Consider the following 9828-nt stretch of genomic DNA (forward strand, 5'->3'; position numbering starts at 1 on the left):
TGGTCTTTTTATCTAGGTGAGGTCCTTCAGTGTTGTCCCTCCGTCGCTGACTTATTTCGCTCAGCATATTGTCGGCAAACCCATCCCGATGACAGTGAGCATGGAGGCTCCATTTCCTCTGCTTCCTCCATTCATATGCAGCTATTGACGAGATCGGGGAGTGGGGTGGGGGCGGTTGAGGGTGGTGTGGCTATGGACTGCAAGTACATTTGGTATATCCATCCATGGATGAGCATTTGGGTTGTTTCCACCTTCTGGCTATTGGGAACCCTGCTGAGTGAACACTGGGAAGGCAGAAGACGGGGGCAGTGCCCCGCTACCATGACTGAACATTTCAATCAAAGATTCCATAGAAGAATCCTGATCAGCAGGAGGAAATTCAGAATTCCAAACCCTCATGGATGCTAGGCTTTTTAGAGCCAAAGAGATGGGAAAGCCCTTGAAACTATTACTTCAAGATCCCCTTACAGAAGGGTCGTGGGGAGGAGATGAGCAACTCAGGGTGCAGTGTAGAAACGATGAAACATAAAACTTTCCTCTAGTTCAGGGGTCCTCAAACTTTTTAAACAGGGGGCCAGTTCATTGTCTCTCAGACCCATTGGAGGGCTGAACTATAGTTTTTTTTTAAAAAAACTATGAACAAATTCCTATGCACACTGCACATATCTTATTTTGAAGTAAAAAACAAAATGGGACAAAAACACCCAGCAGCCTGGATAAATATCCTCATCTGGCCACATGTGGCCTGCAGGCTATAGTTTGAAGACCCCTGCTGAGTCTAGTTCTTTAATGCTTCACCCCCATCCCACCCCCCAACACCATACTATCATGATGATCCCATGGCTACCTTACAAATCTGGCTAGCCCAGAGGATGTACACTGGTACAGATAGGAAGTGGAAACAGGGAATCCAGGACAGATGATCCCTTCAGGACCAGTGGTGAGAGTGGTGATACTAGGAGGATGGAGGTAAGGTGGGATAGAAAGGGGGAACCAATTATAAAGATCTACATATAACCTTTTCCCTGGGGGACGGACAACAGACAAGTGGGTGAAGGGAGATGTCAGACAGTGTAAGACATGACAAAATAATAATAATTTATAAATGATCAAGGGTTCAGGAGGGAGGAGGGAGAGGGGAGGGAGGAGAAAAAATGAGGAACTGATACCAAGGGCTCAAGTAGAAAGAAAATGTTTTGAGAATGATGATGACAACAAATGTACAACTGTACTTGACATGATGGATGGATGAATGGATGGATTGTGATAAGAGTTGTATGAGCCCCCAATAAAATCATTAAAAAAAAAAGATCATCCTTAAACCAAAAATACCCCCTGACGTCTTCAGACTGTGGTGGCTTGTGCGCTGCTGTGATCTGGAAGCTGATGCTGGTCTTTCAAACCCAAGGTGAACAATTTCAGCGGAGCTTCCAGACTAAGAGCAGACTGGCAAGAGGAGTCAGCAGCCCATTTCTGGGGCATTAACCACTACAGTAAGTCACACTGAGTTACTGTGAGCACTAAGGTGGGCCAGACCCAAGCCACGGTGCTCTCCATCGCATCACATGCATGGAGAGTTGGACGTTGAATAAGGAAGCCCATAGAAGAATCGGTGCACTGACATGTGCTGGAGAAGAATACTGAAAGTTCCACGGACTGCTGAGAGGACAGAACTGTGTGCATTGGACACGTACGGCCGCGTGCTCCTTAGAGACACAGGTGGCAAGACTTTGTCCTACGCTCTCTGGGCACATTGCCAAGAGAGCCCAGTCCCTGGAGCAAGACGTCGTGTTGGGTAAAGCGGAGGGTTGGTGAAAAAGAGGATGGGCTCCTGGCCTCCGGCACAGGAACGATTGTGAGAACAGTGCAGGGCCGGGCAGCATTTCGTTCTCTTGTGCACAGGGTAGCTATGGGTTGGAGCTAACTCAATGGCATCTGACGACAACAACAACAACAACAACAACAACAACATCAACATCCACGGAACCTTCATGATGAGCCGTGGAACGTCGTCCCCTAGTGACTCAGCGCTCAAGGATGAGCCATCGGGAGGCACTCGATACCATGAGGAAGCGCTGCCTCCTGGAGAGAAAGAGTCCATCTTTGTTTCCATTAACAGTTGGATTTCATACATATATCATCCCAAATTTCAATCACGGCAAGTAGAATGTACAATTGCTACCACAATCAGTTTCCAGACATCCTTTTTCTACATGGACTCCTTGACATCGCCTCCCTTTTACCCACCCCACCCCCAACTGTACTCCCCTCCCCCTCCAGGTTCATCAGTCCTGGGTTCCACCTACCGAAACACAGAACAGCATGGAACACTGCTTCCAGAGGGTGACCTCCACTGACACTACACCTCTGAGATACACTCTCCTACGAACAAACAGAAAGCGAAGAAAACAATCCAAACCAAAAATACAGGGCATTTTGGAACCAGATCAGGTACAGCCTGCATCCATGAGGCTGGGAGTGGGGTGGGGGTCCCCAGTGTCTGTGTAGTGGTTACATCATCTGTTGTCAGCGTTCACGTGCGTGTGAGGCAGTAGGAAAATCCATGGCTTGGGTCAGGTGCACCTTAGTCCTCAAAGTTATCACCTGGCTCTTCAGTCCTTTCAAGAGTGCAGCAGACTCACCGGAAGCGATGTGTGTCTTGTACTCTCCTGACTGCTGCTTCCCTGGGCACTGACAGTGGGCCCAAATGAGACCAGACACTGGCAACGCCAATCCATCTCAGCATGCTGCCTATTGGTCCAGTTGTGCGGATGCTGGTCTTTACACCGACAGGTAACACACATTGAAGGCGACCATCCTTGATCTTCATTAGCAAGTGCTCAACTCCTCTTCGATTTCAGCACTGTTGTCATCTGTGTGTCCCAGGTAAATCACCACCACCACCACCCACCAGTGAAAAGCGTTTGTGCCCTAGCCCCTCATCCAGGATCAAGTGCAGCCATCTGCTTTTGTAGGCCCCCTGGGTCCTTTCAGAACTGCCCCCAACCAGGATGCCGTGTCACGGGCTCTGGGAAACTGATTTACCTTCTCAGGAATCCTAAGGGGCAGCTCTCCTGCCCTGTAGAGGTACCTGGTCCAGAAATCACCTGATGGCAGCGGCTCTGGGCCCCCGCAGCCCCAGCATATGAATTTTAGGATCGGCTTATCAAGCCAGTTTGTCTCTAAAGGAGAAAGGGAAATGCTGAAGCTGTTTCAGAAGGAAATCCCTTGATCTGCCGGAGTGACTCAGACCGCAGCGGGGAAGCAGCTCCTGTTGGTGACAGACCCATAAGAAAACCGCGTTCCATAGTTGGAGACATGGAGTGAAGACTCGTGCGATGCTGTGGCCCTGGCTTGGGAGAACTTATCCACCCCACAGGGAGCTGTTATCAATGAGACCCACGGCCCGGAGCTGGCTCTGACCAACAGCAGCCCTCTGTCTGTCCTCTCAGGAGCAGGCCGCCTCAGTGTTGTCCCGAAGAGCAGCTGGGGGTCAGCAGTGCAACGCTTACCCGAAGGCCCCACCAGGGCGCCCATTTTCCTCAATAAGCCCCATGTAAAGAGAGGCGCCGGAATCGTCTCCTGAGTGCATTTTCCACGTGTGATTGCTGACAGCATACAGGGCCTCAGATGAGCGCGGTCACAGGAGAACAGGTGCAGGGTGGTGAGTGCCTGTGGCTCTTCCAAACGCAGGTGTAGGAATGTCCTCAGAAAAGCTTTCCCCGCATGGGCCTGTTAAGAAGGTGGGGAAGATACTGATTGGGGCTCAATGACGCAGCTGTGGGGCACTGCTGTCCCACTGGGCAGACACTGAGTCGTTCCAGAAGCCGGGTGGGAATCTGACTACCCACTGGAGAGAAGATCCCTGCCCAGAGAACCTCCTGGGCCCAGGAGACAGCCGTGGCATCAGAAGAGCAGCAGCAGAACTAGGAGCCAGAGCTCGAGACCGAACTTTGAGCATCCGGCCCTCAAAGCAGGTAAAACCAAGTGCTTTGGGGCAGGGGGCTGGCTTGTGGAGTGGGGTGCCTCTGGGCACCTAATTGGGGGAGCTGGGTTTGCTGAGCGATGGAGCTGGGACTGAGTGCTTTGGACCAAGGCTTACAGCAGAGCGGCCTGCCTTCTGGGATTCCTTGGCAGTGCCGACAGAACTTTGTAATGTTACAAAGACCAGAGATAGGCCTGCGAGAAGAAACTGTCCTGGCCAGACAACCGTCTCCGAGCGTTTCTGCCCCTGACCCTGAGTTGTAACCTGCGACTTGCTCACATAAGGGCCCTCTGTGAGTCCTGCGTGGCCTTGCAGTCAGGCCCCGCAGAGAGGCAGAGTGCGGTGAGAGGACGGTTGGTGGCAGAGTAGTGTTAAGGAGGACAGAAGCACGTCTGATCCCTGCCTTGTCACAATCAGCCTGGGGAGTCCAAGGTCAGATGCAGCCCCACGCCATTCCTTCAGCTGGTGTAGTACTGTGGGACTCCATTGCTGTGGCTGCGGGTCACTGTCAGCAGGGAGGGGGGTGGAGGGGGGTGCTCTGTAAGGGAAAGGTCCATGTTCTTGGGGATTATCACCTGTAATGGGAAAGCACAGGTTCCCAAACGTCTTTGACCTACTCTCCCATTTGGGTGGGGGGCGGGGGGGGGAGCGGATTTCTCTTTCTTAACACTCCCCTAGCAATTACAGATTGTTGTCCGAGAGCCCATGAGCCAATATAAAGTATAGGTATCTGCTTCAGCAGTCCAATAGCGTTGCCCACTTTGGGAAACATTGGGTGTTAGGAGACAAGCTGCAGCTAAGGAGGGAGAGGTGCGGTTGGGAGAGTTGGGAGGGAGAAGAGCATGAGGTGGGGAGAGACGCGTTTTTGAATTTTGAGCAAGCAGTTTGCCATGAGATGCATCAGGGCAGGAAACGTCCGCGCCCATCAGTGAAAGGCCCCTTCTGGGATGGCAAGGGGAATGGAACAAGACAGCTGTGCTTGTCATGGTCACCACCTTTTGCTTGGAAGTGGGCAGGACGGCAGGAGTGATGTGACAGGTAAGCATGGTGTTCCGTTAGCCTGGTCCATAGAGCTAGAGAGGGAGAGGAAGGGCCGGAAGGTCTGAAACTTAAAGACCTGTGTGGATACTGAGCCTGTGCACACGACTTAGGCGGCTGGGGCAGATAAGAGTGTGTGATGGGCCAGCTATGGGAAGTGCATGGTGCAGGTGGGCGGGGGGTGGGGTGGTGAGTCCCAAGGTTGCATCTGGTGTTCATTTGACCTCACTTGGGAATCTAGGGCTGAGGTGCCACAACCCGACTGTATGAGGAGAGAAAGATGACTGACCCTGTGAGCTGGTACCCAGTGTCACAACCTTGATGGGTCACCTGCTCCAAACTGGACCGGCTTACCGATGCCTGCCCTCTCGGCAGGAAATGAAGAGTCCCCACATCAGAGAACCAGTTTGCCTCCTCAGAGCACTGGGCTATGGGGATGAGCAGTGTAGACATTGGATTTCTGAACTGGCTTGCAAGCTTTTATGGGCATGCTTACGGGACTATTAAACAAGGGGATGCAATCCTTCTTGTATGATTAGGACAAAGATAGAAGGGCCAGGGCGCCCTGCAATGCTCCGAATTATTTAACATGGCTCTCCTATTCTTAGCCTTTGCTTCTCCCACCAAGTGATCCGAGTTCCTGATGGGTCTGGGTCAGAGGTGGGGAAGATACTGATAGGATCATGTGGCTCAGCTGTGTGGGTTGGCCATCCTGTGGGTATAAAGTGAGCCGTCTCAGAAGCAGGGGTGGGGTTATTGCTACCAGCGCGAGAGAAGGACAAGGAGTTCAGAGTACCCTTTGGACCCCAAGATCCCTGCTCAGTGGACCTCCTTGATCCAGGACAGGGCTGTCACACCAGAGAAGAGTGTGAGACAGCGTGGTGAACTTCCCAGCCCACAGAGCAGGTAAAGCTGAATGCCTCCGGTCAGAGGCGACCTTGAGGGTGCCTCTGAGCACTTAATCGGGACAAACTGGACTTGTTGACCCAGGGAGCGGAAGCTGGGCACCTTTGAGGTGTGGCTGGTGGAGGAAGGCATGTCCTTTGGGTAGTTATTGGTAGCCCTGAAAGAGCTATGAAGCACAGCATGGACAGGGCAGAGGCCAGGCCAAGAGGCCGAGGACCAGAGAGAGGCTTGTCTGCGTGTGTGGCAAGGAAGAAACTGTCCTGATGAAACAACTGTGTTCTGTGCATGCCTCACCTGTTCACTTCCAGGAAAGCCCGGACCTGCACGTTCTGTGTGGTCGAGAAGCCAGGTGAAAATCATCGGGTGCTGTGGGCCGGACAGCAGGGGTCAGAACGCTGTAAAGATGGAACATTAAGTGATCTATATTTACACTTAACCAGAAACCATGTTTTCTATAGACCTATGGAAAAGGCATGATCTATTCAAGGATTTTTTAACTTTGAAAACTGACATGTGTTCAAGATGTTTTGTTCTTGTGATTAGATGCTGCTATTCCTTGAGTCAGTTCTGACTCATAGCGAAATACCGCCAGGCCCTGCCCCGTCTTCACAATTGCTACGTCTGAGTCCCTCACTGCAGTCGCTGTGCCAGCCCCTCTTGTCCAAGGCCTTCCTATTTGGGGCTACTTCTCTATTGACCAGGCATGATGTCCTTGTCCCTCCTGGTAACGTGTCCAAAGTATGAGATGAAGTCATGCCACCCTTGCCTCTCAGGAGCTTGTGGCTGAACTTCTTCCAAGATAGATCTGCATGCTCTTCTGGTGGCTGTGGTACCTGCCCCTGTGCTTATGTACACCAGCTGAGTGGCAATGGTGCTGGGAGACGTCTTTGCTTCTTGGTGTGAGAATGTGAAGAAAATGCTAAAGTTGCAGTCTTTTTTATATGTTTACAGTTTTGATCTACTTATTCATATGTATTTGAAAACTGTGTTTGAGTTTTGAAAAGGGACTTCAAAAAGTTCATGGAAAGTGAAATTAAAAGATAATGGAGTTTTTCATGAACTGTTTGAAGTCCCTCCCCCTATGTGTGTGTGTGTGTGTGTGTGTGTGTGTGTGTAAAAAATGATTTTGGCTTTGTCTTAAGTATTTATCCCAATTGCTTGTTACACTTTTCTCCCCAAAACATTTCTTGAATTCTTATGATCATGTATGCACCGAAAGATTGAGATGTAAAAGCAGCATACGGGAGTCATGTATCATTCCAAAGATAATTTAGTGATTGCATAAGGAACCTGGTGGCACTGACGGTTAGGTCAAGTTGGGCTGCTAACCTTGAGGTTGGCGATTCCAGCCCACCAGCCTCTGCAGGAGGAAGATTTGAGGCAGTTTGATCCTGCAAAGATTTACAGTCTTGGGAAACTTTACTAAAACCCCTATGAAAAGCTAAGCAGAAGGAGAGAGGAAATGATACAAAGTTTCTTCCTTTTAAAGAGAAATTTGTTTGCATTGTTTGAAACTGTTAACAGTTGTATCAGACTGGTGTTTAGAGTCTACTGACTGGCTACATTTAAGAGTGATGAAACTTTTATTTTGAAATATTAATTTATAATAACAGTCCATTCTTTGCCAAGAATTGAATCAGATGAAAATTCTGACGATCTGAAAACCAGGGAGCAGGTCCACAGCCACAGATGTGCATTACTATTTTAGCAGACAAAGAGAAAAGCGGTCTGAAACCACTGCTTTCACCTTTAGCTGCCTAGCAAGTCTATGCAATGACCGATGCCACCTTTCCATGGAGACTTGGGCTCACCAGAGTGTCCCCGATTTTAAAGCCCCACTCCACCCCCGTCAGCCCAGCTCTAATCCTATCACAAGTGAATCTGGTTTTGCTTGGGCATTTATTAAAGGACAGAGACCTGTGGGAGAGCCCACAGGAAATGACACAGGCAAGTCTCAAGTTTGTGCAGGGCTGTTATCTCAGTCAAGAATCAGTTGGTTGGTAGGTGAGGCCAGGTGTCCGTGTCCAGTTGGGCAGCCTGGGGCCTCAGGCGGGTTCACAAGCTCTCTGCTGGCCCTTGTTCCCAGTGAGGGCGTGTGCAGCAGCCTTGGGCCAAATGGAGTCTGAAAATTCAGAATGGGCTTGGCAGCAAGGGCATCTGGGGTACTTAGCATAACTACCTGGGCAGGCCCACGACTCCTCCTCCCGAGTTGGATTCAGGTGAGTACTGGAGCCCCCATTAGGCCACTCACTCTGTGGTCACCAGTGTCCTGGCTGTGCCTGTCCCTTAGACCAGTTGAACCTGTCTTTCTGGAGGAGGCAGTGTGTGATCCAGATAGACCTCTAAGCACAGAGCTATTTCACAATGTCACCTGGTTTGTCCTGCTCCTGTCAGTGTCTGCCCCTTGTGGCCTTGTTTCTGCCACCGGTAGGGTCTTCATGTGGTGGCTGCTTCCTGGGGTCATTTAATTTTGATCATCTCCTCTGTCCACCATGCACAGCCTAACAGCTGTTGGCAAAGCTCACCTATCACACTGGCGTGTGCTTAGCAGAGCCCTGCCAGCCACAGCCCCTTATGAGAGTTGCAACCAGATTTGACTCGCCTGTAGCTGAGGGCCCATTCTGGAGGGCACTCTCCGCTAACAAACAAGGCTGGGATGAGACGGAGCTCTTAGTAGAGGGTGTGACTCAGACCGCACTGTTTGTGTAATAGTTACTATTGTCGTGGTTAGTTGTTGGCCTGTGATCCGAATGGCCAGCAGCTCTGTGGGAGAAAGACTAGGCTTTCTACTCCCACAGTTACAGTCTCGGGGTCACTATGAGTCAGCACTGTGAATTTGTTACTTACAATGGAGGTGAGGAATTAGGTGCTACAGGTGAGAGAAGAATGATATGCTACAGCTGTTCTGGAGTGGCGTGTGGAGAAGCCTGGCTGATTAAGATTAATACGAGGCCACTGTCTCCTGGACCCATCCTGCCAGCAGCTTCAGGTCATATGTGCCTAGTTAAGACACAGTCCGGGGGGTGGAGGATGAATTATTAGAATTGGATCTCATATACAGAGATACTTACTAAACCAAACAAACAGTGGGTCAAAAGGGATAGCAAATGATTAGGCCTCATTTTAAAAATCAAATGACCACTGCAGTAATTCACCCTACAGTGGTCTCTGCCTGTCCTTCCCTGGCCCATAGTTGGAGGGGACTAACCCAAGGGTGAATCCACATGGGTAACCTGCAAACGGATATTCACTGTCACCCATAGCCTTCTGCCAAACCAGGTACTCACATTTTTAGCTCTAATATAATTCTCTCCTCTGGGTTTGGATTTTATTATTTCTAATCCTTGGATCACACAACTTCTTCCTTATGGATTCAGCTGACACCTCGCTTAGATGGCTGCATGTTTTAAGACAAGCCCTTAAGGCCCCAGATGCTATTCTTTCTAACAGGCTGGGCACCATCTGCTTTCTTCACCACACTTTGCTACAGTATCTACATCTTCAGCCAATTCTCCATGAGGGTGAAGATCCAGCAGGGCTGTGCCATTAGACAGGAATTTTCTTAGATTAGGATTATCTATGTTGAATATGAGCTCAAAATAACATCTCTTGGCCAAACCATTTGTATTTCCCTGCGATTTAAATTTATGGGCTCATGTGCTTAAGGTTCCCTACCCAGGCTGTCTATCCATCTGTCCGTCCATAGATGTCCATTTGAAACATGAAGAAACTGGTTCCCTGGAATTGTCTTCAGGTCAAACAATGACAATTAGCCTAACGGTAGCCATCAGGTTGCTTTGGAAAATGACCTATGTGCAGCCAGCTCAGGGAAGCAGCAGTCTAGTCTGCTGGAGGCTGTTTTAGGATGTATGGAATGCCCTTGGGGACTTGCCCTGTAC

The sequence above is a fragment of the Tenrec ecaudatus genome, chromosome 11, assembly GCF_050624435.1.
Source record: "Tenrec ecaudatus isolate mTenEca1 chromosome 11, mTenEca1.hap1, whole genome shotgun sequence".
NCBI lineage: Eukaryota > Metazoa > Chordata > Mammalia > Afrosoricida > Tenrecidae > Tenrec > Tenrec ecaudatus.